The sequence below is a fragment of the Aquila chrysaetos genome, chromosome 3 (genome assembly GCF_900496995.4).
Source record: "Aquila chrysaetos chrysaetos chromosome 3, bAquChr1.4, whole genome shotgun sequence".
Lineage (NCBI taxonomy): Eukaryota > Metazoa > Chordata > Aves > Accipitriformes > Accipitridae > Aquila > Aquila chrysaetos.
Window position 1 is genome coordinate 42,700,748 of NC_044006.1, and position 17,710 is coordinate 42,718,457.

The window sequence follows — 17,710 nt, forward strand, 5'->3', positions numbered from 1 at the left end:
GAGCTTAGTTCCATTACTGAAATGAAGCTGTGTGGTCTATTGACAGCATATAGAAATAATAACTAAGAAAAAAGTTAAATTATAACATTGGATAATAGTTTTGAATCTAGGGTACAAATAATTTGAGGAATTCTCTGTTTCTCTTACTGATCTTGAAGAAACATTAGGAAAGCCTCAGAGCATGGGAGGAAGCCTAATGATGTGCTTGTTTTTATAAACAGTAAGTGATACGTGGTACCCAGACACTGGTTCATCTGGTGTCGATTACAGACTTTTGGAATGATTGTCATCAAGCTGATATGGGAACTGACTCAGTGCGACAGAAATTCAAATCTAATAATTGGAATAAAGATCCATACTGTCTATGAATATAGAGGCTAAACTATTGATCCGTTTTAGCTCATATTGAGCACATTAAACTTTGTCATAAGTGATTTCTGTTTGGTAGTGTTCACATTGTACAGAGAAGTCCTGCAGGCCACTAAAACTGTAAAATTGGATTGTCTTCAGAAAAAGTGCATTTGACTAAATGTCAAAACTGCATGTTGGTTGCTTCAAAGCAACAGCTGAATAGTGATTTGAGTTTGTCAAAGAGTAGTACCCCTGGCATCTCTTTCTATGCAGGATTCTTCTTTCTCTTTTTTGTGCTGACAAGATGTTTGAGTGGGTTCCCTACATCCTTGGTAGAGTTACGCACTTGTGCAGAATTCTGGATCCTTGGGGCAAGAGATATTTCTGTTACAAAATGCATTGCTCTGTTAGTGTGTTAGTAGACTAAAACTTAGTTGCTTAGGAGAATGTTGCTAACCTGAACTTCTAATACATATCTTTCAGGAGAGGAAGATGTAGCTGTAGATGCTGTATTTTAGGGAAGTATTGGGGGGGCGGGGACGACGACACACACACAAAAAACAAGGAGTAAAATTTTCCAGATATTCATATATTGTATTCCTTACTGCCCTTGTGCTTCTCAGGTGTGAAAGGACAATGCAGCAGGAAGTTTTATTTCTCATCTGATTTTTTTTTGTTTGTTTTTCAGATTCAACACCAGACTCAGGTGACCTTGCCATATCTTGCCTAATGGAATTGCTCAGACTTTCACTGCTGTAAAAAAAGAGATTTGGATTCTTCGTAGTTGGCACTGAGACACTACCTGCTCATTGTAAGTCAATCTTCCTTATATCATGGATGTGGTACCCTCCCTGTAGGAAAGCAGAAGTTAAATTGATGTGGAGCCTGTTTCAGCCTAGAGGGGATGTGATGAAAGAAGCTGTCTAAGAAGCTTATTGCTATGAAGAATCACTCCATCAATGGAGAATCAGAGGACTGTAGTATAGCTGGCACAGAGGTAGCACTTCAATCCCTGTTTGGGATGATACATTTTGCTTAATCGTATGTCTAGAAGAATTGAAGGATGTAGCAATGAAATGGAATAGGTAAACCTGAAGTTGTGCTAATGCAACCTTATATTCTGCTGAGATGAGGGTAATTGTTCAAAAATACCTCAAAACTGTATTACTTTTGAGGGAACTGGAAAAAATATCATTTCTTGGGTTGTACTGTGTTTGGGTTCCCTTTAATCTTAGGCTTTGGGGTTTCCACTGGTCACCTACCAGGTCAGGAATGGACTCTCTCACCCATTGTGCCATTGGTCTCTTTGTGGTTTGTGTCTCATTCTGAAATGTTCTCTATAGATTGCAGCCAAAGATAGGACTTCGGCAAGGTTGAGATTGTTACCGGTGATATCTAAAAACTTCTTGTGTTGCTGGTGGGTGTGTTTTTTGTCTGAGTGTTCACTGTTTGTGAAATTTATCATTAGGAGGAAATTCTCTCCCAAGTCATATTGCCAGTTATGGCACTTGTGGCATTTCACCTTCTCTGATAGCATGTAGATGTACTCACAGTGCATCCTGAATACTTAACAATTTCTCTTTTGGGGTAGGGACATTGATAATGCACTTCAGCTTCCTGGCTAGCTGCTTGTGCTGCATTTTAACTTTTTTAATATGTTCTTGACCTTTTTAACCTATAGGCATTACATTAGTATTATAGGCCACAAAGGACAGGTAGGATGTTGTAGGTTCTACACGCATATGACTTACATATTTGCTTGCAGTTGTGGAAGGCTGGATGTTCTAACTGTGCAGTTCTTACAGTCCTGCGATTGTATATAAACTAACGTTTTGAAATTAGTGTTAACAGGCTTACGTAGATCTTTTACCTGTAAAGCAGAATATCGCACTGCTGTTCTGCATCGATTTCCCATTATACTTACACCTGTGTTGGTGTAGGCTTAGTCACTGCTTTAAGCTTGGTGAGTCCTTTTAGGCTAAATCTGTCACCGTTCCTATTGTGAGCACATAAAAGGTATCACTAGCTGTATATACTGCCCAGTAGGACTTACTTTCCTCTGGAAAGCTGGAGATGAGTCATGAAAAGTGAAGTATGTAACAGGCACAAGGGTTGAATCTTTGCTAGATGTGGCTGTTGTAAAGCACATTAACATCTGTGTGTGTTTTCAGCTTCTACAAATTAGGAGCAGAAGAAGAGTCGGAGGAGAGCAAGGAGTGGAAAATATTTCTACTTGGTTTATTTGTGTCAGTAGGTACTGCCATATTGCTACAATGGGCTTTCTCTGGGAGGTGCCCAGTTGCTATAGGATCCTTTTACCTATGCAGATAGCGAGCTTTATCTAATACTATTACAAAATAGTTAGCTGATTATGTTGGGAAGTTTTATGTTTAAGTAGAAAAGCAATGTTTCATGATTGTTTAATGACTTTCAAAAAGTTTCAGTGTACTTGGCAGAAATCAATATAGACCTGCCCCACCCCAGTGTGCAACATGTGGCTGTTTTATTTACAGAGGGGGCTCCTGTGGAACAGATATGTTCATGACTTCACATGGAGTTGTGCAGGAAACCTGTGAAAAAGTCAGGGCAAGACCTCACTTTGCTGATCCTAATCTTTCCAGTGCAAGACTGTTCTCCATTGAAAGACAATTTTGATAGTTGCTAAAAGGAAGGGTGGTAGATCTATAGGGATACAAAGCCAACAGTTTCAACTGTTACAAAAAGAGAATTTTTCATTGCTCCTCTAATAGCTGTAGCAGAAGGCTGCAATGAGAACTAGTATTTATCTTAATAATAGTATTTTTGTTGTCATACTGACATAGTACCATCCTTTTGGCATATGTTCTTGGAATGCATTAATAATTTGTAACACCCTTTTTTGAAAAACATTAAATCTCACATTAACACGTGGTGTAATTTCACAGAATAACTCTGTCTTTGAAAAAGGAAAGAAACAGTAATTGGTGCTCAAAGTCAATTTACCTTAAGCTGCAGTTATCTTAAATTCATTTTTACAAAGTTGAAAACTGAATCTATGGCTATTACTAAGCAGTTTCTATATATTACTGAGCCTGTAGAGGAATTCTTTACTGCTCTCTTGAACGTAGGAAAATATAGTGAAGGAAGTGATCCACATTCTTCAATCCTCATAAATTTTATTAAAGAAACTTCATGGAACCCCTGTGAATTCCTTTCTTGGTATTTTCTCTAGGTTTTGCCAACCTAAGATTCTAAGCTTAGTTCTTCAGTACAAATATTATGTACATTGATTTTTGTTTTTCTCTCACTTGGACCTCTGACGTGGTAAATCTTGTGAAAGGTATTTAATTTTACTTTGTAAGTTGAACATTGACAGAAATGTTAAGAATATTGGTAGCTCAACATTGTCTGCTGGCTCTTTACTAACAGTCTTATATGAGAAACTCTTTGTACAGACCTAAATTCTGTGCTAAAATGTCATTTAGTACTTCCTTTGAAGGAAGATGAGGTCAAGTCTTAGTGTGCATATACCTGTAAATGCAAAAATAACCAATGTGCATAACCCTAGCTCTTCTTTGTGCACAAGCTCATGTCTGTGAATTTAAGCTACTTCTCTCAGATGAATTCTAAAGTGTTTCTTGTGGATTTAGTTATAAATACTTTCACTAACTTGTTCAATGGATAGTAGCACAGGTAGATGTTCCTGCAAAAAGAGTGGAGAAGGGGAGAAAAAGGATGTTTGTTAACTTACTGTCTTACTAGTTGCTACTGAAATAAATTAATATTGTGTTATTTTTTAAGACTAAAATAAACTATACATCTAATCATCATGGATGGCATCTATGGAAGGGAGGGGTGAAGAAGCAGGATAACTTTACCTCATAAGAGCGTAATTTTGTAACTTTTAGTTGTAGTCATAGGTGCTTTGGTCTTAAAGGGGTAATACCTGACTAGACAGAGGAGCTGTTTGAAACAACTGGACTGCTGATTTATTTAGTATGATTACAGAATAAAGTAATTTTTAGAATTTGTGTCAGTAGAAATTAGATGTTTGTGAAAAGGTGGATCAAATGTACAGGCAGAGTTTCATTAATACAGCATTGTAAATCAGTCATAGCTTAAATGCATCTTCTAGGGCAAGTTGTCACTTGTAAGTGCCAAACATGTCAGGCTGATGTTGGGCTTAAAGTGGTGTGAAAAGGTTAGGAGCTCCTTGGTCCTGTGGTGTCGAGGCCACAGAATGTTCTCCCTGCAATAGGGACACAGTATGTCTCAGACATGAAAATTCAGAGCTCTTTAATAGTTACTGCTTCCTACCTTGGGAGAGACTACGAACTTAAGTGCTTGAAATAGGTAATTAGCATAGCCAAAAGTAACTTTTAAGAGAAGATCGTGAATCTTGTCTCCTGTTATTCAAACTTCTGATTCCTCATGCTTATCTGCTTATTATGCTGTGTGCCTCATCATTCCAGAGACTATCAGTTTGGTCACTGTACATTTTAGCAACAGGAACAAATTGCTGCCTTGCTGCCATTACAAGGAGGATTTTACAAAGTGAGATTCTGCGTTTTGCTTCCAGAAAGTGATACAGATAGTCCAGATTCTTACCACTGAAAATATTTTCGTCGCACTCTCACTGAGCAGAAGCACACACTTTTCATTTGGAGGTCACAAACTCAGTCAGTCCTTTGATCTAAATCAGTTTTGTGCTTGGACGAGCCATGAAAACTTGCCTCTCATCTTAAGAGTAGCTCTAAGATACCATCTCTGTCTTTCACTATAAGTTTGAACATGCGTTTTGATCAGCCTTATCTTTTTTAGAAAGACTGAGTAACTTTTTCCTGCCTTTGCTTATGTAAACTCTGGCAAGTTGTTTAGTTGTCCACCAGGTGAAGAATAAAAATAATGCTTCAGATACAACAGAAGTGACAAATCTTCCACCATTTCAAGGGTGGCATTAGAAATTTATTTATGAAGAGCAACTGCTGTATAGCTTCAGGGCTCCTTGCTTCCAGTTGTGCAATAGCAAAGTTTTTGCATGCTTTTAATTGTGTGAGAGAGGAAGAGAAAGTTGCAGTTGTTGAACTCCTTTAGTAGTATGGTAATGAGGATGTGGGACTGAATCTCTGATCCTGGCATGTGTAATAGTGAATGAGGTATGTTCTTGCCCTCTAGTGACTCCTTTGCTCATTCACTGACTCCTAGTTTAGATGCCTTATACTCCCATTTGCTTTTGGGAAAAGGTCATATCCTCATTTTAATTCATAAGGCTAGTTCTTGTAGCAGTAGGTATTTGAAGAAATGAAAATTGAATTGTTCCTTTAGGTTTGAAGAAGCTTCCTTCTGTTTTTCTAAACAGAAAAATCTTATGATTATTAAAAGTAGGTACTTTTCAAGAAGAAATAAAGATTACTTTAAAGACTGTGTTAAATGTTAACAGTATAATTTTTTTTTAATGTCACCTGTGTAAAATTCACAATCGGTGTGCTTCTGTAGTAATGTGTTTTAATCTTTTATCCTCATGTGTTGGTCCAAGCATGTAATCTGTTGTAGATTTTTTTTGTTGCACATCTTATCAAAGCATATACGAGGGATGAAAAAAGGTCAACCCTGACCAAGGATAATTATCAATAGTGATTAATAAACAGAAATGTATTTATGGAAATGTAACATTTGCAATATTTGTTCAACAAGTTTTTTAAACTTACTGACTTTATGCTTGTGCCACACAGATATGAAAGAAAATGTGTACTGTGGAGACACATGCTTTTTAGTTAAAAAACCGTAGCAAGAACTTTTGAGAAGAAAAATATATTCTCCCATCAGCAGAAGTTATGTGGAAAGAACATTAAGATTCTGGCAGAAAACCAGGCAAGGTCTTATCTGGTAGGGAGTAAAACATGCTGGCTGGTAACTGGCAGGTGCAATAGTGAACATCAGAGCAATACAGTATAAAATGATTTTTAAAAGCTTTAAGAAGCTTTTAATGCAGCAGCAAGTTTTACTGTAACTCTCACTGGCCCTCCCTTCTGTCCAGGTGACTTCTGTTCTTCCATATTTTCTGGAGCAGACCTGGGCTCTGCTAAGATGGCAAGTTATTAAAGAAAAAGAAAATTTCTTATCTAAGACCAGATTTTATATGATGCCTTACCTTAAAAAGTACAAAAAATTTTCCTTATCTTTTTTTTCCCCTAAGTTTTGTTCACGTGTATGTCCCCAGGAGTTTTTTTACTTCCGGTCCTTAAATATCTGAACAATTTGACAACTGTCCACAGGTGTGTTTGAATGTACTGCAAGTAGTAGCTTATTTTGAATAGCAGGAATTGTGCTTTCAGAAAAATCAAAGAAATTTAAATTATTCTACTTAGAAGTCTAATACAAAATGATTAATGAAAATGTTGATACTGGAAAATTGTCTTTCTGTAGTGCAGCAAGTGTTTGAAACTGCTAACAAGCTGTCAAGTGCTACAAAAGGAAGTAATTTTAATTCTTGGGGGGCTTCTATGTTAGCTAAAAGGTAGATGCTGTCAGCTACAGTAATAGTCCAGAGACAGCAGTGCTCACTGTGACAGTGAAAAAGCTGAGTGTGTTTCTGGTTGAGAGACATCAATAGAATTTGGTGTTGCTGCTCAGAAGCATAAGGAGGACTGCAAAAGTACCCTGTCCCTTTATGTGTGATTTTAATGCCAACTGTTCTTGGGCAGCAAGTGATTGCTTCTGAAGGTTGAAACTGCTTGTTAATGCAGTTTTTAATACTTAATGATGTGCCACTCCCTGCCTGCTGATATTATTTTTGTCATCACTGGACAAAATTATATTAACAAGTGGTTGGCAAGTTAAAAGGTACTGTAAGATAAGCTAGTTTATAATTTTACCTGTAATATCTTCCAGCATCTGGCCAGCAGCTTTTGAGAGAAAACATTTGGTTCAGGAGAAGTCGAAAAAGCATTCATTGTTTAGCTCAGGCTTTAGGACTCTGAAGGTAACCAGATTCTCCACTGTTTGGAGGGAGATGGGCTGCCAAGTTAAGAACTGAAAAGTTCAGTGGATTTTGATTTGTCATGAGGGTAGTATGAATTTGCATATTTTCTATGCCTGTAGATGGCTTTCATAGCTGGTAAACTTCTGACTAAATTTAGCGTGTTGTAATGAAATGGGGATGCGAAATTATTAACAGAGCAGACCGTGTTCTCTACCCATAAAGAGGAAACATACTACATATCTCTGATCATGTAAATTAAGGTGATACCAGAAAACTACAAAAGCGTCCCTAAATCCAGAAGACAATTTTTTTTTTTTTTAGTTTACTTTAATCTTTTTGTATGTTTGCTTTTTTATGAAGATAAGAAAAGACTGATTCTCATTAAAACCTAATGAACTGTATGTGGATATCTGGTAGTAAATTTATCTTAGCAAAACAAAGTACTTTCACAGACAGCTGTACATATTTGCTTAAGTAATAATTTATATAGCATCGCATATGTCTAATTCAGATTCTTAATTTTACACTTTTTCTTACTCGTGGAATGGTGACTAGGATGATATTCTGTGTATGATCTGTGGTAAAGTGCATTTCCATGGAAATTGGTTAAAATACTGAAAAAGTAATTTTAAAAATTAAATTTAAAAGTGCTACATAGAACTAATTCACTGAACCAGAAATGTACAATTGTACCACTGTACTGATTTGTTTCTGGTTGTACTTCAGAAGTGTAAAAGCTGTTCCCTTGCACAGTTTGGTATTTTGTTAATTTATTAGGTGAAGAATTAGCAGTTTTTTCAATTCCCATTTGCCTTTCCCCCTTTTGAGTGAGCAATATACAACACTTAAGACTACGTAGCATGTATTACCTGAAGATGTTGCTATATAAAAGGTCATGTTAACTTTCCACAGCAACCTTGATTCCAAGTGGCTGATTAACAGCTTTTCCTAATCCCATGGATAGAGTCCCCTTAAAACCTTCCATTTAAGCATATGCTGCTTTAATTTGCTTTTTCAATTTAAATCATGTTTAGTAGACTATTGTCAGGCAGTGTAATCGTAACTTCGGAAATAAAATTTCAAAGTTAAACATTTCGACAAGGTTATTTTTTGCTGGCATTTCAGGCTGTCCAAAATGACCACAGTTTCAGTTTTTCTAATGTTCTGTCATCATCTGGGGTGACAGAATCCACCTGTCCTCTGCAAAACAGAGGACACAGCTCTTCTGTCTCCTTCCTTTCAGTTCTTTTAGTGGGAAAGTCAACAGGTCATAAAATATGCAAAAGCTCTAACTGCCACACTCTAAATAACAATCGGACAGTAATATGCTTCCAATAATAGATCTTACAAGGAGTAACTAACAATGACTTTTAAAACAACACTGGTTAAACTCAGGGTTTATGATCTGTAGTGTTATAGTTTGGAAAAGATATTAATGAATACAGTGGTTCACTCATTTTACTTGAACATAAAGGAATGAAAATGTAGATAAAAGTGAGATATTTTTTTTTCTACAGCAGATCACTAAGCCTGCAGAATTTCTTGCATGTGTTGTATCTTTGCTGTATGACCAACTATAGAAGTGTGCACATCAGTGTCCGAAGTACTGATAAACTTTTTGATTTTTCTTATAAATCAGTCCTCGACAGCATGCATTTTTATTTTTATTTCACCCATTGTTATTGGAGGATGTATTGGAGAGAAGAAAAGGGAGGCTAGCAGTGGGTGAGGGAGGACTGTGGCTGTCTGACCGTAAGAAAAGTGGGGAGTTTACTGCTCCGGTTAAATCACCTTCTTGGCTTTGTGCAGCATGGGCTCTTCTACAGAAGTAGGGTCTATTAGGCAATTTTCCAGAGAAATACTTGGATGTATCAAATTTGGAGATAATGTTTCTTTCCTTACTAGCCCAAATTCTGCTGAGGGGTGGTTGAAGAGTGAGGGAGTTCACTTGCTTGTTTTTCAAAGTCATCCCATGAAATTGCAAATTTTTTGAAAGTCTCCTAGGTACAAAATTATTCTTCCCTCAGGCCATGATTCGTGCTTTCACTTAGACACTGAATCTAGAAGGCTATTTGTTCTATCTGGCCAAACTGTAGTTTATACTTCACCTTTAAAATTTTTGCTTATGGTTTATGTTTTGGGGTTGTTTGGTTTTTTTTGCTTTTTCTTCCCTGTGCCATACAGTTATCAAAAATCTAAAAGAAACCACTAATTAAGAGGTGGTGATAGCTAAGTAACAGCTGCTAAGGGCATGATTTAGCATCTCCCCTTGTAACTATCTCCCCCTGCAAGTTGAGATTTCAATCTACCCTGTATTTGCAAACTCCTTGGTAAAGGAATGCTGGTGACCAGGGTGCAGGGGCTGCTGTGATGGATGTTGTGGTAGGTTGACCCTGGCTGGATGCCAGGTGCCCACCTAAGGTGCTCTATCACTCTCCACCTCAAATGGATGCGGGAGAGAAAACATAACAAAAGGCTTGTGGGTTTGAGGTAAGGACAGGGACATCACTCAGCAATTACTGTCACAGGCAAACAGACTTGACTTGGGGGGAAAATTAATTTAATTTATTACCAAGCAAATCAGAGTAGGGTAATGAGAAATAAAAATTAAAACCTAAGACACCCCCACCCCCCACCCCCCTTCTTCCTGGGCTCAACTTCACTTCCACAGTCTCTGCCTCCTCCTCACCAGTGGCACAGGGGGATGGGGAGTGGGGGTTGTGGTCAGTTTGTCACATGCTGTCTCTGCCACTCCTTCCTCCTCAGGGGCAGGACTCCTCACACTCTTCCCCTGCTCCAGCGTGGGGTCCCTCCCATGGGAGACAGTCCTCCATGAACTGCTCCAACATGGGTCCCTTCCATGGGGTGCAGTCCTTCAGGAACAGACTGTTCCAGACTGGGTCCCCCATGGGGCCTCAAGTCCTGTCAGGAGCCTGCTCCAGCGTGGGCTTCCCATGGGGTCACAGCCTCCTTTGGGCATGCACTTGCTCTACCGTGGACCTCCATGGGCTGCAGGGGGACAGCCTGCCTCACCATGGTCTTCACCACGGGCTGCAAGGGAATATGTGCTCTGGCACCTGGAGCATCTCCTCCCCTCCATCTTCACTGACCTTGGTGTCTGCAGAGTTGTTTCTCTCGCATATTCTCACTCCTCTCTCTGGCTGCCATTGCTGTTGTGCAGGATTTCCACCCCCCTCTTAAAAATGTTATCCCAATGGCTCTACCACTGTCACTGATGGGCTTGGCCTTGGCCAGTGGTGGGTCCGTCTTGGAGCCGGCTGGCATTGGCTCTATCGGACATGGGGGGAAGCTTTTAGCAGCTTCTCACAGAAGCCACCCCTGTAGCCCCGCTGCTACCAAAACCTTACCATGCAAATCCAATGCAGATGTACTCTGTGCTTCTCTGTACCTGTCTCTGGCACTGGCCAGTACCAGATGCCACAGAGGAAAGTGTGTTAGTTGTTACACTGAATAGTTACAAAATATTTGCCCTTTTGTCAGACCCTTCCTATAATCTTCATCAGGGTGACTTATGATCTGGTCTGAAAAAGGCTGTCTTTAAATTATTTTTTTCAAGTTTATAGAAATTGCACATCCTATTCTAATAAGTGTATACCTTGATGGTATACATGAAGCTAAATAAATTTATATTGTAGGGATTGACCTTGGATATATTTGGAAAAAATACATCTGTTTTCAGGGGTGGTGTATATTATTTCTACTGGCAGCAATTGCCATGGCCTAATGCATCAACTTGGAAAATAATGCTCATTTCATTTAAATAAAAAAAGTGAAACTACAAAAAAGAAAATCCCCGAACACCAAGCTAAAGAAAGTAATGACTGTAACAAACTAACAGCTGCAATAACTAACAAACAATGGCCCTTGAAATGAAAGGGGGGGGAAAATGAACAGCTTCTCCCCAGTGAAGTAGCTTTATGCTATATCATTAAATCTCACTTGACAAAATTGAGATGTCTTATTTAAGACCCTTGCAATGAAAAACTTCAATTTTTCATTTGAGTCTGTTCTCTTCCCACTCCCAGAAATGCCAGTAAGCTCTCACTGGTTTTGGCTGTGTTCTTAGTTTTGTTTTCTCCCTGCGGTTATATTTCAGATGGAAGATTTTTGAACAATATCACAGAAGTATTTGTCAAAAGAAGAAACACATAACATTCCTAAATGCTGAGTATCTTTCAGATTGTCAGTATGTCAAAACAGTATCACTGAAATGAGCTGTGCTTTAGTAAAAGTGGATGTAGCGGTAGGAGAGTGGCACCACACATCAATAGTCACCATCTCTATGTGGTGGTGGGAAGTATGGAGGACAGTATGGCTGAAAGATGTAGAGAACAGTGACTACAGGCTTTAGAGAAATATAAGGAAAGAAAGAAAGGAGTGATAAGAATTTCTTACAACTTTGTATGTCTGCACTTAAAATCAGATATTTGGCTTTGTATAATAAATGTATCTTTCAAAGCAGAAGTAGAAAGCCATTTTCAAATCATGAACAGCTCAGGGTTCTGTAAAACATAAAACCAGGCTAAAATCTTATTTCTAAATGTATTTCATTTTATTCCTGTCAGTGTTGTCTTGCGTCTTTTATATGTTTGAAAAAGCAAATTTAGAGGTCTTGAAAACCCCCATTAAGACTGAAATGCAACTCAATGTACATGACTATCACAGTTTTCTTCTTTTCTTTGAAGTCCTAATGGAGGAAGATATAAATATGTCTGCAAGGTTATGTTGGTCAAGCCACAGGTTATTTAGTGTGCATCTGTTTAGGCAGATTAGAATATTTTGGGATTTATCTTGTTAGCATCTTCAGACTTGGTTAATTCGTGACTAGCAGCACAAAATTTGAGGAATACTTCTGAAGTGAGATCTTTATAAGCTGGAGACCCTTTTAATAGTAACTTGTAAGGCATAAGGAACCACTAACACTGTCTTTTGCCTGGATGTCTGCCTGTGTGTGGGATGCTCCAGCTGTGCTGTTAGAATCACCACCTGTGGGAAGACAAAGTCATGTTTTTCAGTTACATAACTATGCATTGCATTTTATTTAACTTGTAGCCCAAAAGTCTGACCACAACATGCTAGATATGATGTGTGCATTTAATACACAGAGGCTTTGTCATAGAAAAAATAAATGTGTACATTAAGACTTGATTAAAAAAGGATCATTAACACTTGAACCAGGTGATAGCATCACTACAGATGTACGTATGGAAAGCATGTGTATACTTTGCTTAGGTATTGGGAATAAAGCAGCTTTATGACCAGCAAGAATTGTGGGTTTTGCCATGGAAGCTGCTGCAGAAGTTCTTAGCCTGATAAATGGAATACAGCTGCTGAAGGTGTATTTGGTAGAGGAGAAGGCTGCAGTCCACCTGAGTCTCCCAGGCAGGTGGCATACTGACAGATCTGAGTACAGTGGCCAGCTCAGAAAGCCCAAGTGATGCAGATGTTGAGTGAAAAGTCCAGATCTGTTGAGATTCTGCAGTGGCTCAGAGCTAGGGGGCTTCTGCCTTGGCTTCCAAATGTGCCCTGTCATGAGGCTAGTGTACTCTAATAGGCAGTAACCTTTAATTGTCCTTCAGCGTTGCAGCATCAGACTGCAACTGCCATGATTGAGTATTAGTAAAATTCCTGTCATTAAGCTGGAGTCTGAGAACAATAGGTAACATGTTATAAAGTGCAGGGGAAGGTAGGTGTACCCACCTTTGTAAAGAATATTTTATTGCTGTCACAAAAGTACTCATATTTCTGCATGCATTTGTATTCCAGAGTACTCTGAAATGATTGTGAAAACCAGTGTTGCTGATATTTATTTATTTCTCTTACCAGTGGTGAACAAGTCCTGATTCAGTATGTTACAGGGAAGATCAAATGGAAGGGTGTTTAGTGGTTTTGGATAAATCGTGGCAACCCAGTTTGAACTGTTTGCTTGCACATGATTTATTTGATTTGCTACCTGTGAAATATCCTGTTTCTGTGCATGTGGACAAGAAGGCTGACTACTCTAACTGGATGTTGTTGAAATAATATCTCGGTGCTTGCTCAGCTGAAGAAAAGTCAGGCCTGCAGCGTCCCTGGAATTAGTTCTGAATCCAAAAAAGCCAGTGGTTGATTATGTACAAAATGTTAATTGTCATTCTGCTCTGTTCAGACATAACTAATGTGTGACTTAATTTGGATACATTAGCTGAGAATCATTACATTCACATGGGAAGAAAAGCATTTGTCACATGTATTTACTTTCTCATGCTTAATGCGCAACATCCAACTTGACAATTCCTGCACTTGTTGGTGAGTTTAAGCCTCTTAATTTTGCTGTATAAAGTGGTTAAGCTTCTGGTTTTTAACTTCCAAATGCCTCATGCTTTTTCCATGTCCTTGCCTAGTGCTAGAAAAGTATTGCAGGCATAGGGAGTGGGGCAGGGAGGAAGATGGAGAGAGATGGAGTCTGTGAATGTATGAACTGGCAATAGGAGATGTGAACTCTGTTCGAGCAGTTTGTGGAGTCCCCAGGCAAAATTAATACAAAGTCAGATCCCTCTACACAAGGCAGCAAAACCAGTGCATTGCAGCATTTACTGAAAGCTCTGATTATATTAAAGCACTGCATGCTGGAATTGTATGGACAACCCACAAAAGCAAATAACAGACTTTTCAAAATGAGTTGCTAGATGCCACAGGGAGTAAAGGCAAATTTACATCCCATTTTTGGGAATGATACTGAATTTCTTAATAGGTTGGTGATTGTAATAAGTCAGAAGTTGTATGGCTGGGAATGCTATCATTTATGTGAAAGCAAAATGTGAAGTGTGAAAGCTTTTAATGCAGTTTTGGGTCGGCCTAAATGAACTGCACAGTAGGGTGGATGTTTTGGGAAGCATGAAGATGTGGTCAGCTTTCACTGGATGCTATTCAGAGCCTGGCATGTGGCTCCCATTTGTCCCACTTTCAAAATTGTTCAAAAACCTAATGGTGCTGAAAGGAGAGAAACATAAGGAGAGAGATCAGAATCTTTTTCTCCAAGTAATTCGATAACTTTTTTGTGCTTGACACAAATATAAATTATTTGGATTTTGATATGTGGGCTTCCTAAATGAACTGGCATGTGGCTTTAACAGCATTTTAATTCAATTGACCAAAATGAAGAGATAGAATACAACACCAGGTGCTCAAGAAATGTGTTGTGTTGTACTGTACTCTGTATTTGACTGTCATCTTTAAAAAGTATGATACCCATTCAGCATGATAAGAAATTGATTCCTAAAATCATCTCTCTTGGTGATGCAAATGATACTGGAGTGTAACAGGAGATCCTGTTTGTTTTGTCACTGTATTTTATAGTTTGGCTACTGACTTGAAGCAATGGGCACTTTCACTGTTCATCTGCCTAACTGGTATTGTAAAATCACATTAGAGAACAATCTTTCAACGTTTCACTGTGGGAACAACATGGGAATAGCTTCAACAACAACAATTTTATGGTTCTCCCAATTAGTGTGAGTCTTCTACTTTGGAAGATCATTATAATGAGGGACATCAGGGGGATGGTCCTTTGGTCAAAATAGTAACTATTTGTCCTTTTGAGTCTCTGTCCGTATGTGCAGGGTTTCAGAGTTTTGTTAGGCAGATACACGTGGTACTTTTCGTGGTTAGCAACATAAAGATGTCAAGAAATGCTGCTCATGAATTTCATCCATGACAAATTTGTTACATAGAAGCGCACCTCTTTACTCCAGGAAAGCCTGTAAGTCTTTCCAAAAGGATATTTTTGCAGCACTCTCCATTGCATATGAAGTGAAAATATGCTCAAACTACCTTGCTCTTTTCCCCAGATGCTGATGAGTGGTTAGGCGAGTTAGCATGCTTGAGAACAACAGTCTGAAATAGGAACTGGGGGAATACCAGCTCCTATGGCCACCTTGTTGGTTTGCTGCTAGGACAGACAGTTGACTTATTTTCTTGGTTTTGAGTACAGAAGAGAAGACTGGAAAACTGCAAATGCTCATGATGTAACTTCTCCAAATGTAATCCTTCCAACTGCCATCTGTCATTCCAAGTTTTATCTTTGATGTGACATTCCATGTAAATCCTTGTCATTTTTGAGTAACAAAAGTAAAAGGTTTGAATATTTTTGACATATTTTATGATGTGCTCTCAAAAACAGTATAACATAATGCTTAGGAGAAAAGATTGGATGCACTTTACATGGAAATTTTAAATTTTCTTGACTTAAATTACCATTCACAGCAAATTTTTTTCACATTCCTCCTCCAGTTCTTCACTTTCTACAGGCATTTAATTTTTCTACCTTTTCACAATTAAATGCATAGAAAAATAATAAAAAAATGAAATTCAGTTCAATGGTTGTGTCTTAACTGTATGGCACAGGTGTATTTTTTTCTAGAAGGAAGTGTGAGTTATGAAAATGCTTTAATGTCTGCAAACTTCAAGTTTTGTCATCAAGACTTGATGAAAACTTTGTACATAGAGTTTCAATCTTGAGCAGCCTTTGAAAAGAAAATTATGTCAGAAGTGCAGTTTTATGGCATAAGCTTTGTAAAGATGTTTTCCTCCTTCATGCATTCTATATTTTACTATGTAAAAAACATGTACTTGAATGAGTTTCTCAGACCTTTTACACAAACAGTATCACGTGCTGGCAAAACTGTGGAAAACACAGTCAATGAAAGATGAATATTAATAAAAGCAAAGGAAAAAATATATAGGTCAGAATGGGTGAAGTGGGCATGACTGCCATCTCTTAAGAAATTAGCTTTCAATATTACGTTTCCTGCAACTTCATATGTTGTTATTTTAGACATTTTTATTAAAAACAAAAACCCCTTTTAGCTCATTCTTCTGAGAAATTGCTTCTTTTTTCTATTTTCCTTTTCAGAAATTCATCAAGTGCATTATATGAAAAATTGTAGAAAATGTTTTGTTAAGTATGTCAGGATGCACTTTATGCTGCACTACTCATAATTAACCACAGGTTTAATTTATTTTTGTGTTGTAAGTTCTGATGGTCTAGAAAAGCCAGTCACATGTGCCAGCATTTTAGAAACAAACACAAAAATGATAAGAGGTTGGGAAGAGAGTAGAGAGATAGAAGGCAAAGACCACGAATGGTGGCACTCTTCTAATATTAAGCAGTTTAAGGGGAATCTACATCCCTTGTAAACACTTCTCTTTATTGCTGCTTTTATAGCCTATAATTAAAATTCAGGTTGTTAGCTGCAGTTCAAGTATAACCAACCTCAAAAATGCTATGAAGCAACCAAGTTGCTAGACTGCACACGTTATAAAACTCTTCATGTTGTTGTCTGCTGTCTCTATAGCCTGTTTACAGTGACTGGAACTGAAGTAAAAAATGAGTGTACTCATTAGAAATAACAAGTATGGATTGTTAAGTTGTAGCACCTTTCAGCTGAGCTCAAATCAAGTTCTTTGTAAATTATTCATTCTTTCATATTGCTGAGGCACCCTAATTAAAACATTCCATCTTTTAAACCTCTAAAAATGCTTGAGAATGGGAGTGTAGCTGAAGCTTTTTTTAATCATGCAGAATTTCTTTTGTTTTTAATTAAATTCAAATAGATAGCTGGTAGCTTGCACTAACTGGAATCTGAATGTAAGATTAGGGATAGAGTATCTTTTTCAGATCTGTCTTGATTGGTTGAAAACAATACTGCTTCCACTTTCTTACCCACAAGTTGGTGATGACCATCCCTGCATTTTGGCCAAGCAAAGTATGTGAACTACCTACCCCCTGTGACAAACAGCTCTCCACTGAAGTGGATTAGGGAGGGCTCCTGTGATTTTTATTTAAATTCATTTATTTATTGGCAGGGGAACTACTGATCTCCAGAAAAGAGACAGTAACAAATTGCTTGGGAACAAGAATTTCTTTAACTGCTTTGGCAGTTTTAAAAGTGAATATGAATTTGAGCTCTAACCTGTCAGTGGAGGCACTGAGCTGCTACTGAGACCCATAAAAGTTCTCAGCAGCTTTGTATTAACTCTGAGCTCTATTGCTGAAGGCAGGCCATATTTTTACATTGGGATGTCATTCTGTAGTAGACGTGTATAAACAAACTTAGTGCATTAAAACTCTACATCTTCCTTGTTCTGGCCTGTCTGTAATAGTGTTAAATTATTCACACAGTCTTAATTGAAGCTTTCCTTTCTGGCCAATCTCCTAACTTGCTTTTAGATTTTTGTTCTGTTGTAGCTAGGTAGCAGCAGGACAAGATCTGACAGGAAAGCACTCACTCTGAAATGGACTTTCTGTTCTTCCCGAGCACAGTTGCTGCTTCTGCAGCTTTGTGTTTACTTTCTTCCTCTTTCAAGGTCAACAGTTCTCTTATCAGCTCTGTCCAA

The 17,710-nt window shown here is 38.1% G+C and overlaps 1 protein-coding gene across 8 annotated transcripts in view; it reads left to right on the forward strand.

Moving 5' to 3' along the window:
* OSBPL3 (oxysterol binding protein like 3) overlaps positions 1-17,710 on the forward strand; it is a 96,356-nt gene that overhangs the window by 19,445 nt on the left and 59,201 nt on the right. For 6 of the 8 annotated variants that reach the window (XM_030009314.1, XM_030009320.1, XM_030009319.1 and 3 more), the window contains exon 2: positions 1,040-1,162. The exons of 1 other annotated variant lie outside the window; for it this stretch is intronic. The gene's annotated coding sequence lies outside the window, so the exon portion shown is untranslated. Of the gene's footprint in view, positions 1-1,039; positions 1,163-1,268; positions 1,349-17,710 lie in introns of those variants that run through there. One more of the 8 variants, XM_030009318.2, reaches the window with a different exon arrangement.